Genomic DNA, 16376 nt, shown 5'->3' with positions numbered 1-16376 from the left:
CCAATCGAGGATGGGTGGTTGGACGCCGCCTCGGGGGCTGCGATCCCAACGGCGATCGAGCCGAACACCACCCCCGCACTCCGCGAGACTCGTGACCCCTAGGAGCCGGACTCCTCTCCGGACTCCGGACCCTCCGCGCCCCTGCCGATCGAATCCGATTGGGCGCCGATCATGGAGTTTACTGACACGGACATCTTTCAGCACTCGCCTTTTGGCGATACTCTGAAGACACTAAAGTCTCTCTCTTTATCAGGAGAGCCCTGGCCGGACTACGGTCAGCAAGGTCGGGATACAGACGATGAAGAAAGTCAAAGCCCACCCACCACCCACTTTGTAGCCACTGTCGACGATTTAACCGACATGCTCGACTTCGACTCTGAAAACATCGACGGTATGGACGACGATGCGGGAGGCGAAGAAGAACCACCGCCCACCTCATCATATGACGTATACATGGTGGACACACCAAAAGATGACGACGAGGAGCGGAAGGACGCACCGAAGGCTTGTTCCCTCGAGAAGCAGTCAAAGCGGCGACGCAAGCGCCGCCCCAAATCCTGCCTCGACCGAAATAACGATCACACAGACCCAGCACTGGAGCAGGGCGAACCGCTGCCGGACAACGACAATCCGGATAATCAAACCGAACAAACAAATTCTATCAAGGATAATAGTCCGGACGACATAACGCCGGACAGGCACCCGGAGCAGCAGAATGCCCGTAAAAGGCTTGTTGCCACCGCGAGGAGTCTTAAAAAGCAGAAGCAAAGGCTCAAGGCTGCGCAAGACACACTCCAAGTCAGATGGAGTAAAATACTCAACACAGCAGCAAGGTACGGTGACAATCGCCCCTCCAAGAGCTACCCAAAGCGGAAGCTGCTACCTGAATTCGATGAGGAGGCTTCAGACCCCCCACAACCAAATATCAAAGCATCCACCTGGCTGGATAGACGACCCCTGTACCAACACAGAGCGGCATACAACACCACTCACAATACAACACGCGACCCATGCGAGGGCTCGCACCCAAAGGACGACGCAACAAGATCCATCTATGGACCACGCAAGCGCGCCCCAGCATACAATGCAACACAACAAACATCCGAACAATGCGGTACACCCAGCTACAGGGGTGCCGCACACCCCCTATGTTTCACCAATGAGGTGCTGGACCATGAATTCCCAGAGGGATTCAAACCCGTAAACATAGAGGCATACGACGGAACAACAGACCCCGGGGTCTGGATTGAGGACTACATCCTTCATATCCATATGGCTCGAGGATATGATCTCCACGCCATCAAGTACTTACCCCTCAAGCTCAAAGGGCCAGCTCGCCACTGGCTTAAAGGCCTCCCCGAAAGCTCCATTGGAAGTTGGGAAGAGTTCGAAGACGCCTTTCGGGCAAATTTTCAAGGGACTTATGTCCGACCTCCAGATGCGGACGATTTGAGTCATATAACTCAACAGCTCGGAGAGTCAGCCCGAAAGCTTTGGAACAGGTTTCTTACTAAAAAGAACCAGATTGTCGACTGTCCGGACGCCGAAGCCTTGGCAGCTTTTAAGCATAGCGTCCGTGATGAATGCCTCGCCAGACACCTCAGCCAAAATAAGCCGAGAACGATGGCCGCATTAACAAACCTCATGACACGCTTTTGCACGGGTGAGGACAGCTGGCTAGCCAGATGCAGCACCAGCGACCCCAGTACATCTAAAGTTAGAGATGGAAACGGGAAATCACGACGCAATAGCAATAACAAACGCCGAAATAAAGAAGACAGCACGAAGGGCATTACAGTAAACGCCGGATTCAAAAGCTCTCGGCCAGGTCAGCAAAAGCCGCCCTCTAAAGGCACCAGGGATGAACTGTCCAGCCTCAACAAAATTCTGGACCAAGTATGTCGGATCCATAGTACCCCTGGTAAACCTGCTAATCATACCATAGAGAATGTTGGGTCTCCAAGCAGTCCGACAAGCTCAATGCCGTACACAAGGGGGAGGATACACCAAGTGAAGACGAGGACGAGCCTCCCAAGCAAGACACTGGGGAACAAAAGAAATTTCCACCAGAAGTCAAAACAGTAAACGCGTTACACGTGATCAAGGGAAAAAACAACGCGACACTCCCAGGAAAATATACCCAAGTGCCTGTCACCGCAAAGTCCTGCCACTGGTCGTCTCAACCAATCACTTTCGACCATCGCGATTACTCAGCAAGTATCCAACGCGCAGGATGGGCTGCCCTAGTATTAGACCCAGTAATTGGCGGATATCACTTCACACGAGTCTTGATGGACGGTGGCAGCAATCTAAACCTAATATATCAGGATACAATCCGCGGGATGGGGTTAGACCCAACAAAAATTCGCCATAGCAATACTACCTTTAAAGGAGTAACACCAGGCCCAGGGGATCGTTTACGGGCTCCCTCCTACTACAAGTTATATTCGGCTCCCCCGATAACTTCCGTCGCGAGCATTTAACCTTCCACATCGCTCCGTTCCAAAGTGGCTATCAAGCACTGCTCGGACCTGAAGCTTTCGCTCGCTTCAACGCAATACCACACTACGCCTCCCTCACACTCAAGATGCCCGGTCCACATGGCATCATTTCAGTGAACAGAAATATCAAGTGATCTCTGCGCGCCGAAGAGAGTGCGGCTGCCTTGGCAGCCGCACACTAAAGGCGCCCGGACCAGCAAAAGCATCCAATAGGTCGTCAAGACCTCAGACACAACTAATCAAGTCCGGCGCCGCTATTTATACCGAATAAATGGTCACACCCCTATTTGTCAATACGAGGGACTCAACGCGCGCAGACAAGTGGCAATTTCTTCTCATCTTGAATTATACATGGTTACTTTAAGAACTATCTTTTTGCACGACAACTTTTTTACCTAAATTCCTCTCTTTTACAGACGATCATCGTACTACACCCGTCCAGGATACGGCACAACGGAGACACAGGCACAGACGTGTAGCAGGGACCCGCTCCAAGGATTCTTTTTAGATTAAGACCCTGCATAAACCTTTTTTACTGTCTCTTGTTGATACATATCCACCATTGAGAAGGATGTTGACGTCATGGCATGTGGCCACGCCAGAACAATGCATGTACCTGGACACAAGGGGCTTCTTACAGAGGCCATTATTTAGGCCCGGTTTATACCACAAAGACCGAATACCTTAGGGAGTGTTCGGCGTCGTGAGTTTGTCCCTATATGCATCAGCTCCGAATCATTGTCTTTGGTCAAATGTTGGGTTTGCCCGGCTCCTGTGTTTTGGTGCCTTACGTTCCGCTTTACCGGCTAAGGTAGCACCAGGAGAACTACTACGATTGTGCCCTGGTTCATCCGGACGAGCACCTCAGTAGAGAAAGCCGAAAACTGACTGTCATGATATAGCGTGAGACTGGTCAAACACTCGATGACCTGTTGGAATGTTAGAATTCCTCCGCCTTAACGAAGGGCCGTTTCCCGACCAGGCATGTACGCACCCCGGAATCGGGAGAGTGCGGAGCCACCAGGGGCTATCTAGTAGCCCCACTGTCAAACTCCTATGGCTAAGTGAAAGTGCTAGAGCATTATAGTCCGGTTGCCTCGCTCGCTCCGCTATCACCTCCTTAATAGGACCAAGACGTTGGGTTAAGTGTGAACATGTGTTTTTTGCGAGCACCTCCGCATTATGTGCGTGGGGGTTGAAGCCGACGGCTGCAATCTTTCAGGTTATACACATGTATACATAAACGGCCGCCCAGGAGGCATCATATTACTTTCAGGCAAAACTATAAAAATAGCCTTATAAAAATTTATAAAAGCATTTCGCTTACAATGAGATTACATATCACTCAAACATAATATTTTTTGAGCACTGGGTCTCTATCAAACGAGCACCCTCAAGAACTTCTTCAAAGTAGTGCTCAGCAGCCATTTGACCTATGGCCAAATCCCGCACTGCAACAGTGGTAGCATCCATCTCCGCCCAGTATGCTTTAACACGGGCAAAGGCCATCCGTGAGCCCTCTATGCACGCCGACCTTTTCATCGCATTAATGCACGGCACCATGTCAAGGAACTGCTGCACCAAGCTGAAATAGTTGTTCGGTTTTGGCCTTTCCGGCCATAGCTGATCCACAACAGACCTCATGGCGAGTCCGGACAACTTATTCAGTTCGGCCCATTCGGCTAATTGGTCAGTCAATGAAAGCGGACGCTCGGGAGAATGGAATTGTGTCCAAAACAGCTGGTCCACTTCACGGTCCGTCTGACCCTGGAAGTACTTGACCGCATCGGCAGCGCTCGCCGCCAAATCCATATACACATCGTCCGAACTCCACAACCGATCCAGAGGGGCATACCGTGGATCTCCGAACTTCCTCCGCAACATAAAGGATTTCCCAGCTACAATATCCCCGGCTTCCCGCAGCTCATCCTTCTTCGCCCTCATAGTAGAGCGGATGTCTTTTCTCGTCGCAGCGGCCATCTCAAGGTCCGATGCCTTCGCTAGGTTTTCCTTTTCAAGAACCCGGCAACGGTCGGCGGCGGCTTTTAATTCTATGGCCATCTTGGCCATCTTATCTCGGCTCTCGCCATGCGCGGCCTTCTCGGCTTTCAACTCTTCAGCCGCCTTCAAAGCAGGCGCATTACCAAACCTCGCTTGTTCCTTGGCTCGGGCAAGTTCTGCCCGCAAGGCTTCAACAGTGGCAGCTCCATCTATAGTCACAACATATTAAAGATACTGGCATCATGCTGCTCTTACTATGTGGCGTTTACCAGATAATGACACTTACCGTGTGCCTCGTCAAGCCTTTTGTTAACAAGCTTGATGTCGGCGTCTGCCGCATCCAACTGCCGTTTTAAATGGGCAAACTCGCTAGTCCGGCTAGCCACCGGAGCTTCCATCACCTGTACATAGAGGCAGCATGATTATTACCTGGGAATATGATCCTCTGTTCATCGTCATTTCCGACGACAACCAGAGTCTCAGGGGCTACTATCTACATAGGGCACACCTAGCATGTGCAGGACTATCATACATTATTTTACGTACCTCAAAGCCTGTCAGTAGACTCATAAAAGCTTCATGCAATCCGCTTTCGGCGGACGGGGTTCTCTCCATCACCGTATTCATCAGCATACGGTGTTCATCTGAGATGGCCGCTCGCCTCACCAACTCCCTCAAAACATCCGATCGCACACCAGACAGTGTCGGACTCTTTTGTCTGCTCTCTTCGGGAGCCGGACACTGGGAGCTACGGGGGTCAATGGGATTATCTTCTGGCCTCCCCGGACTCGGAGAGGCCCTCCGCGACGACACTTCGGGGTCGCCCGCTTCCGGAGCGGAGGAGTCCGGAGGAGGCGTTTCGCTCTCCATCATCTCTGGAAGAAGATCCCCCGAAGACGAGCTCATTTGAGAGGGGCTAAGGCCCGAACTGCAAAGATATATGCGGTGGTTATTTTCTCAGATGGCATACCTGTACTATTAAAGTATTTCGGGTCACTTACGACTCGCTGGAGAATTGATCCCCCCGCGGACTTTGTGCGGCAGAAGCACCCCCCAAGGTAGGACCCTCTGTGGGAGACTTCTTCTCCCGTTTGGAAGCTTCGGCTTCCGAATCCCCGGGCGCAGTCCTTTTCCTCCTCCGGTCGTCTTCCTTCATGGAGATGCTCGCTCCCTCGGTTAGAATGGGCAGCGTTGGGGGCCCGCGTCCGCCCGTATTATCCTCCCCAGTATCTTCCTTCAAGGGCTCCGGGCAAGGTGTGACCTGGAGCATCTTTTCCAATACCGGATTGTCCAAACCCTCAGGGAGGGGGGCCGAACACCGAATCAACTTCGCCTTTGTTAGCCAGTCCTGGTCAAAAAGTGAACTCTCAGAAATAACTTCGTAACAAATGAGAGATAGTATGTTCGGCCGGAAGATTCCTTACCTATTCGGCGGCGTGGTTACTGCTCAGGCCCACGTCTTCGGTGATTTCCCGACACTCTACCTGAGGTCCGAAGAATGACTTGTACATCTCCTCGTGCGTCAGGCCGAGGAAATTTTGAATGACACGCAGTCCCTCGGGATTGAACTCCCACAAGCGAAGGGGCTGGCGTTTGCAAGGCTGGACTTGATGAACCAGCATAACTTGTATTACCGCAACCAAACTAAAATCTCCATTGAAGAGATATCGAATGCGGCTTTGCAGTATAGGCACGTCCTTGGCTGGACCCCAGCTCAGGCCTCTGCCGATCCATGACACCAGCTGTGGTGGAGGGCCCGAGCGGAAAACCGGGGCGGCCGCCCACTTGTCACTTCTAGGAGCCGTGATATAGAACCACTCCTGTTGCCACAATTCAGACACCTCTGGGATGGAACCTTTGGGCCATGGAGCTCCCATCATCTTGCATATTGAGGCACCTCCACACGCTGCATGTTGCCCCTCGATCATCTTCGGCTTTACTTCAAAGGTCTTGAGCCACAGGCCGAAGTGAGGGGTAACCCGGAGGAAGGCCTCACACACGACAATAAATGTCGTGATATGAAGAAAGGAGTCCGGAGCTAGATCATGGAAATCTAGCCCGTAATAAAACATCAAACCCCTGACGAAAGGATCCAGAGAAAGGCCTAGACCTCGGAGGAAGTGGGAGATGAACACAACGTTCTCGTTGGGTTCGGGGGTGGGGACGGCCTGCCCTCGGGCAGGCAGCCGATGCAAAACCTCGGCGGTCAGATATCTGGCCTCCCTCAACTTTTTGATGTCTTCTTCCGTGACGGAGGAAGGCACCCATCAGCCTTGAAGGCTAGATCTGGACATGATTGAAGGTTCGGAGCACCTGACCTGAACTTTGGGTGTTTGAGCTCGATGTGGGGGAAGGATTCGATTGAGCACGGGAGGGAAAAAGTAAAAGCCTTGTCCCTTTATAAAGAGGGTGAATATCAAGCATCCTCTCCGTGGCCGTTTGGACTTGCCTATAGTCTAGGAGTCCTAGAAGCGGTTGGGTTACCCACGCCCGTATTGATGAGAATCCCGGAATAAGGGGACATGATCTCTGCTTTAACAAGACGTGCCAAGGAAACCGCCTCGCGTGACACGCTGAGGTGGGACAGTAAAACGATTCGAATAAAGGCTTGGCCGTGGTGGGATGTCACACTACGGAATACGTCAGCAGATTAGATTTGTGTAAATATTATTCTCTCTATGGCAATATGTGGAAACTTATTTTGCAGAGTCGGACACTATCTTTGTGTTCAAAATCTTCTATGAAGTACTTAGAGGAAGAACCCGCCTTGCAATGCCGAAGACAATCTGCGCGCCGGACTCGTCATCATTGAAGCCTGGTTCAGGGGCTACTGAGGGAGTCCTGGATTAGGGGGTGTCCGGATGGCCGGACTATACCTTCAGCCGGACTCCTGGACTATGAAGATACAAGATTGAAGACTTCGTCCCGTGTCCGGAAGGGACTTTCCTTGGCGTGGAAGGCAAGCTTGGTGATACGGATATGTAGATCTCCTACCATTGTAACCAACTTTGTGTAACCCTTACCCTATCCGGTGTCTATATAAACCGGAGGGTTTTAGTCCCTAGGACAACATATAGAACAACAATCATACCATAGGCTAGCTTCTAGGGTTTAGCCTCTCCGATCTCGTGGTGGATCTACTCTTGTACTACCCATATCATCAATATTAATCAAGCAGGACGTAGGGTTTTACCTCCATCAAGAGGGCCCGAACATGGGTAAAACTTCGTGTCCCTTGCCTCCTGTTACCATCCGGCCTAGACGCACAGTTCGGGACCCCCTACCCGAGATCCGCCGGTTTTGACACCGACAGCAAGCGTTTCCAACACCGAGGAGTGGTTGAGTTGAAGTTCATTTCATTGCTTGTTATTTGTTGTGTGATGAAAACTTTAGTATTTACTAGAATGTTTTGTTGGAACTAATCTATAATCCAACATGTATCCTCGTTGTCGTTGTGTGTTGATGACTTGTTGTATGTAATGAATGGTACATTTGCATATGCATGTCATAAAATCAATTTATAAATGGTTTTCGACTCACTTCTTGGAGTGTTAGGGTCTGTTTGGTTGGAGACTAGTGTGGCCAGCCACACAAGTATGGCAAGCCACACATGTGCGGCTGAGAAATTGGACGCCAAACATTGGCAAAAGTTGGCAAAAAAATGTCTCCATGACAAGTGGGCCATAGGGGCAATAAAGTGTGACAAGCCAAAGTGTGGCAAAAACCAAACACATGCCAACTAAACTGTGGCTGCCATATTTTAGCTTGGAAAACTGTGGCCGGGAACCAAACAGCCCCTTAGTGCCGTAGTAGTATAGCCAGCATCCGTAGTAGTATGAAGTTGACATATCACATAGAGCCAACCAATAGTTAGATGTGGCGCGGAGGCCGAGAAATATGGTGATAGCGTGACTGCATGAGGTGGGCTTGTACATAGTATGATGTACGCAGAGGGCTTGCCGTGTTTCCTACTCCTCCGGTCTGCCTCCTTTTGCCGACACGTGGGACATCCAGCATCCAGGTCATGTCATGCAAGAAAATGGAGTGCTAGTTGAAGCCACGTGATGTGCATCTTGGGTTAAACTGTAAATAGAATCTTACTACTCTTGAGTAACTCCAAAAGCGGCCACCGAAGATCTTTATTGGATTTGTTTTTCATCACCAGCACGTCAAGGTGAAAGATGTGCAGGTTTAGTGGGCCCTCTTGCGTTTTCACTGACATGTGGGACTGCATGTGAACAAACAGACGATGGGCTCCGCGTGTCTGTTGGCTGGCTGAGAAGAGAGATAGAGGAGGGCTGAGCACGGACTCCAGGAAAATTGTTGTACGTAACCATCACCTCGATATAGGCTCGATATAGTGGGGTGGCATGGGCCATAACTAGCATTCACGTCTAGCAGTACTGCACACGTCACCCACATGAGTCCCATCCGAGACCAATTTTCTTGGAGTCCGTGCTACAACCATATCTTCTCCCTCCTGTTTTCTCAGCCATCGCGCGGTGGGTGGGGTGGGGGTTTGTCTATAGTCGGTTTGCTCACTTGCGGTCCCACTTGTAAGTGAAAATGCAACACAACACGCATTCCCCCTTGAGCGACGTGTCGGACCAACCGTGTGGGCAGCGGGGTGCGACGCAAACACGGCAAGCTTTTCCTTTTGAACTTGTAACTTGTAAAATTTGGTTCTGCTCCATGGCGCGACTGATAGATAGAAATAACTATTTTCCCTAGAGTAATGAGAAGTTAGGTTCTGGCGCGGTTCATGCATGGAGTACATACAAAAATTATGAAGTTGATGCGAAAGGTAAGATAATTACTAGTAGTACCATATACTACTACATGGATTTGACGGAAAGATAAAGATACATACGGATCCATCAACGACATCCTCGCGCCCTAGTGCGCCGGGTCACCAACCGACGTGTGAGTAGCAGCGGCGTTGGCGGCGAGTTCAACGTGCTTCTGAACTATGCAGTCCAAGGTTGCCCTGTGGGTCAAGAAGGCCATCGACCTATCGTCCTCCTCTGGCACGTAGGAGCCCTTGCTGACGATTTGCGCGTAGACGTAGGTGATTATGTCGACGGTGTCTTGCTGCGCCAGGCGCTGCGTGGCGAGCGCGACCTCGAGGTGGACATTCTCCGGCGCGACACCGGGTAGTCGCAGGGCCACCAATGCATCGAAGAGGTTATCACCATAGAGGCCGTTGAGGGTGGCGGGCATCGTAGAGCCTGGGCGAGTGGGCTGGAGGCTACGTCAAGGTCGTCCGCGAGCTTCTTGGCGATGGTGAACGTGTCGAGAAAGCCGACGAGGACCTTGTCGGACAAGGAGACGAAGTTGTTGTCCAAGCGGCCTCTCACCCTAGCGGCCTCAAGCACGACCTAGAGATGTTCCTCGGTGCCGGGCCGCAGGCCGACGTCGTGGACCATCAAGCACAGCCGGCTGATGCTCGCGCTCATCGCCTCCATGGGTCTAGCTTCTAGTCAACTGATCTTGCGATTGGAGTGATCACTCTTGCCCTTGGTTAGGGTGCGTTGGTGCGTAGGATTTCGTAGATTGGACTGGCGGGGAGCCTTTATATGAGAAGTGCAGACTACATTGAATTCACATGCGTGTTGGCCATCTACTCCTCGGCCCTCTACTGCACCTGCCTTCGGCTGTATGACAGGCGGGCTAGCCACCTGTTGGGCCCACGTGTCATACAACCAAAGGCAGGTGCAGTAAGTCAATGAAGCTACGCCCCCCTCTGTGCCGGTGTAGTATAGTCATCTCACCGGACCTCTAGTTGGGGCCAAATGAGAGAACTTCAATGTTTACTGGTTTATTGGTCCCCTTTGCATTTTGCGCCAAGTTTTGACCTTTGATTTAACTAATAAAATGTTAATGCATGTAACCAAAAATGTTGTGTAATCCCAAAACACTTAGGCACGATACATTAACTCCCTCCTCATTTCTTATTTCGTGACATATCAACCAATGAGAGATGTGGGCCGTGCATGCTTTCAATGACTTGACACTACCAAACATGACATGCAGTGGTTAGTTCATTGCATGTAATCCTATTAATTAGCAAAAAGACATTAAGTTCTCTCGCCGATAGGAATAAAACAATACACCATGTATTTATTTATAGAGGGAGTAGTACATTTTTTGTGACATGCATTACTAGATATTGCTAGTGAAATACTAAATCCAGATGGACGTGGTAGTACTACTAAATCCAGACGGTGGTGCTAGTACTAGTAGTAGTACTACCAATGTACTAGTAGCACTGTACTACCTGTTGGTCAAATTATTACGTGCTGCTCCTCACAGTGAAGTGATAAGACCCTGCGCCGGAGATGACACCTGAGTATAGGCGCCGTGTTCGGCATTCCATAGTCAGCCTCACCATCTGCAGTCACTATCATCATGGCTGTAGAGCTAGCCTGCTTACAACTAGTTGTGTTCGACAAAATTTCCCGTGCGTCAATGCCTGTGCATTGCATGGAACACCAAGATTGGGGGTGGACGGCGCCGGCAACGGCCATCGCGCCAGATTTTTCCATGGCCTTCTAGATGTGGTGGGGAGGAGATAAGGCTGATTGTGAGAGACAAGGAGTTGTTTGTAAATAGGGAACAAGTGCGGGCATCTTTTTGCAAAACCAGAGAAGTTTGGTTTATGCGTCAGATCTAGCTCCGACGGCTATTGGTGAAAGATGGCGGGCACAACATCATCACCAACTCAGGACCTCTTTGATTCGCAGGATTTTGAAAACGCAGGAATAGGACACGGCAATATTACAAGTTTCAGACTAATATTCAAATGTTAGGAGTAATGCTGCACCTACGAAGAGGGAATTACTAGGAAGTTTACGTAAGAACTTTCGTTACTTTAGGTGGATGCAGCATTATCATACAAACTAAAATCCACCGCCCTGACAAGTCACTAATGGGCAAATAAATTTTTGAGTCTCTGGCCACTTGATGTTTCAAAAAAAAATTCAGCTTCTGCGGAGACTTTGTCATTTAGGCTTAGACGCTTGCGGTGATCAGCACGCCATTCATTGTTACGCCAGAGAATGCCAAACCTCATTACCTAGAGCACACTTGCCTCCAGAACAAAGAACCTAGCCAATTTAATCTCAGATGTGCTGCCTCGGTAGTCGTTCAAATCAATTTCTGTAAGATGGAGATCAAGGCATTCGATGAGATTGTTATAATGCAGCACATTTTTCACTTTTTGGTCTTTTTTATCTACAAAAGAAGAGAACATATTAGAGCAGCTGGTTGTATAAGATTGCCGTGTCATCAAGAGGTATCAATATCATTCGCTCATACGATAGGGTTGGCTGGCTAGTGATATTTTTTCATTCTCACTCTTTCTCTTTCCTCTCATTTACCTAGGAGCACGTGAAGATCTTGGGCATTTGTTGTCTTCCACTATGTGGCCGATGCCATATTTCTCAAAAGTATGCCACATAATACGCATCGATGTCAAATCAAAAGATTTTGGCACCGCTCTCGCGATGAAAGAGAGTTGGCATTGTTGTGCACACAGACCCACGTGTATAAACAAATCAATCAAACCAACTACACCAGCCTCTCACTCTCCCAAACAAGTGTTTTTTATTGCCTCAGTCCTCTCTCTCTCTCTCCCACGCAAGTGTTTTTTCATTGCGTGAGTTAATTTTGCACCGGAGCAAAGTAGGTTGGGGCACCAGGTGATCAATGGAGGGGCATTGATGCCAAATGCATCACAAGTGAATTTGGCACATATTTTGGCCTACATAGTGGAGGGCCGTTATAGCCCACTTTTGTACTACCTCGTATATTGTGTAAAATTTTGACCATAGATTTACCTAAGAAAATGCCAATGCATGTCATGAAAAATTATACCATTTGAAATTATGTTCAAATACGAATCCAACGATATAATTTTTAGTGACATGCATTAAAATTTTGTCATTTAAATCTATGGTCAAATTTTGATACTACAAAATAGGAAGAGTAAACCAGGACGGCGGTAGTACTTGCTCTTAGGGTAACCATAGAGTTACTAGTCTGAGTTACTTTCCACTGTGACTAGCCTAGGCTACTAGAGTAGTACAACAAAAAAATGATGCAGGTGATCACATGAAAAAATACTAAAAACATTTCTTTCGGTGCAGTGCGTAGATGCAATTTTGAACACTACACTTTTCATCGTAATTTCGTAAAATTACGAAAAAATTGAGCTACGTTGTGATTACCGTTTACTAATAGGAAAGAAGTTTCACCTCGATGAGTAGCTTCTCCATGCACGGAAACCATGTAAGTGAAGGAAATATGCCCTAGAGGCAACAATAAAGTTATTATTTATTTCCTTATATCATGATAAATGTTTATTATTCATGCTAGAATTGTATTAACCGAAAACTTAGTACATGTGTGAATACATAGACAAATAGAGTGTCACTAGTATGCCTCTACTTGACTAGCTCGTTGAATCAAAGATGGTTAAGTTTCCTAGCCATAGACATGAGTTGTCATTTGATTAACGGGATCACATCATTAGAGAATGATGTGATTGACTTGACCCATTCCGTTAGCTTAGCACGACGATCGTTTAGTTTGTTGCTACTGCTTTCTTCATGACTTATACATGTTCCTCTGACTATGAGATTATGCAACTCCTGAATACCGGAGGAACACTTTGTGTGCTACCAAACGTCACAACGTAACTGGGTGATTATAAAGGTGCTGTACAGGTGTCTCTGATGGTATTTGTTGAGTTGACATAGATCGAGATTAGGATTTGTCACTCCGATTGTCGGAGAGGTATCTTTGGGCCCTCTGGGTAATGCACATCACTATAAGACTTGCAAGCAATGTGACAAATGAGTTAGTTGTGGGATGATGCATTATGGAACGAGTAAAGAGACTTGCTAGTAACGAGATTGAACTAGGTATTGAGATACCGACGATCGAATCTTGGGCAAGTAACATAGCAATGACAAAGGGAACAACATATACCATTATGAAGTTTGACCGATAAAGATCTTCATAGAATATGTAGGAGCCAATATGAGCATCCAGGTTCCGCTATTAGTTATTGATCGGAGATGAGTCTCGGTCATGTCTACATAGTTCTCGAACCCGTAGGGTCCGCACGCTGAACGTTCGGTGACGATTGGTATTATGAGTTTATGTGTTTTGATGTACCGAAGGATGTTCGGAGTTCCGGATGAGATCAGGGACATGACGAGGAGTCTCGAAATGTTCGAGAAGTAAAGATCGATATATTGGAAGGCTATATTCGGACATCGGAAAGTGTAACATCCCAAAATTCTAAATTTTGGAACGTTATAATAAATAGATAGAATTGGTTGATTGTTTGTTTGATTGTTGTGTGATTGATTGAGTGAAATTCGAAACCTTTTTGAAAGTTAAATGAGAGGGAATAAAAGGACTTTCCCAAACTTTCATATTTGCTTTCTGATCTCCATGAATTCAAATACTTTTCATCACAAAACCCTGGAGAGAAGATGACATGACTTCTTCCATTTATTTAAATGAAATGGGGTGTTTGAAAATATTTGAATTTCATTTGGGAAAATATTTCCAAATTCTGAAACTTTATGCAACTCAATGATTTTCACAAGAGAAGATAAAATGACTTCTTCAAATTATATGAAATATGAGTTGGGAGTTTCAAAGAATTAAATTCAAAGTTCTTTTGAGTTTATTTTCAATTTGGAGTTATTTGAGTTTTATTCAAATTATTTTTCTCCAAAAATAAAATATATGGAAAATAGGGTAACATGATTCCCTACATTAGAGAATTGGAGAAAAATTAATTTGAAATCATTTTGGTATTTTTAGAAAGATTTTTGTTGGATTTTATTAGACCAGTAGCACTCTTTGAATTATTTGAATTTGTATGTATTTTATTTGACTCTAGGAAAATGTTCATGTCATAGAAAATCTTTTTCTGAAAATTTTGATATATTATATGCCTCTATAATATTTTTATTTCTGTTTGTTTTTATTTGTTTTGTTTGTCTGGAAAAAAGAAAATCTTTATTTAAAAAAAATCCCCGACTGGGCCGGCCCAGCTCCCAGGCCAGGCCAAGGCCCAGCCCAGCGCCGTGCCTCACTCGTCCCCGAGCTTGAGCGGACTCCCGCGCCCGCACGGCCTCGCCACCGCCGTCCTGTACCCGGACTCCGCGTCCTCCCCCTTGCCCCTCGCCCACGCCATTGCCTCGCGCTCCCCCTATAAATCCCGCCGCCGCCGCCTCTCTCCTCCCCGCTACTCGCATCCTCGCCTCTCGCCGCCCGCTGCCGCCATCCTAGCAGATCGCCGCCGCCGCCGCCGCTTGACCCAGCCGCCGCCGCCGCACCACACCCCGCCGCCTCTCGCCTCGCGCCGCCGCCGCCGCTAGCTCCGCCGCCCCGCGCCGCCTTCCCCTGCCGCGCAGCTACCGCCCCACCCCGCCATCGTTGCGGACCTCGCCAGAGATCGCCGGAAACCGCCGCCGCTGGTTTTCCGCCGTAAACCGTTTTCCCTCGCCCGAACCGGTATAACCCGAATAAAACCGCCCGGTTCGCCGGTTTTTCTTTTAGTTTAGTTTTCGTTTTAAACCGGTTTTGTTTAGGTTTAATTATATAGAGAACGTCCGCTGTTTAGATCTTATAAATGAACGTTCGCTTTTTAGTCTTTTTCTTTTTCTGTTATTTTTGGCCAGGAACCTATAAGTGATAATTTTCTTCACAGATTAGTCCCTGTACTTCAATTGATCATTACTTTTTACTCGTTTATCCAAATCCAATGAAACCAACACTCACGTCTTCGTTATAATACCCTCTATCCATTAATCCAACTCAAATATGTTTTTGAAAAGTTTAAAATTTTAATTAGATCAGATTTGAATTCAAACTTCGTTTGATCATAACTTGAGTTTCGTAGCTCCGTTTGAGTTGATTCTTTTTGCAAATCGAAGCTCTTGACCTAAACTTTCTGATAAGGCCAAATTCACATAATTTTGGTACTGTTAGAAATTGTTTTATGTTGCAAGAGTTATTTGCTTGGTTTTGAAGTTTTCCGAATCGTCTTCTTCGTTCTTTCTGATACTTTGAGTGATTGCTTATGTGTGGTTACTATTGCTTGCTTACGATAGATTGACCGAAGTGAGACGAGTAGATCTATCAAGAGTTTTGGGTGCGAATCATCTTCATCAACATTGCAGGCAAGTTCACACTTTGATCATATCCCCTTCATACCCAGTTTTCATTGCATTAGATCAAACCTCAAACATTGCATGATTAGGATCTAATTAAATTGTGGGATTGGGAAGTAGTTGATGAGGTAGGAACCTATTGCCCTGTATTCAAACCTTGGGAGTTACTATTACGTTATGCTTATAGTGCCATGCTATGCTCGTAGACGTGGATTGGGTTTTGAGAGTATTCATGACAGATGTGAGATTGTTAATTAATGGTTTACTTAAGGTGGCAACTTAAACACACATCTGGGTGGATTGAGGCGCCGGGTTATTCCAGGATTGCCTGTCTAGGCACCTGGGTAGACCAGGATTGCCTGTTTTCTTTTGGACCGCCACCCAGGCTCAAAGGGATCATGAGACTATTCATACTAGAAACTTTCGTGTGCAGCCACAAGCTATTATGGGCTCTAGCATAGTTGACTAAGTTGTGCGAACTCTTATAGTGGTAGACTAGCAGATGTAGGGGATGTAGGTGGTGCGGTCTACCCGATCGTAAGGTGCTAGCGCTTCTGAAAGACTATGTCTCGGTCATCCGTTTCTCAAACACCATGTAGTGCGAGAAATCCAACGGAGGAGATCGAGTCTTGTGGGGAAAAGTGCGCAAACCTCTGCAGAGTGTATAAACTAATCATGA

This window comes from Triticum urartu, chromosome 6 (assembly GCF_003073215.2).
Source record: "Triticum urartu cultivar G1812 chromosome 6, Tu2.1, whole genome shotgun sequence".
NCBI classification, from domain to species: Eukaryota; Viridiplantae; Streptophyta; class Magnoliopsida; order Poales; family Poaceae; genus Triticum; species Triticum urartu.
This window is presented reverse-complemented; position numbering follows the sequence as displayed.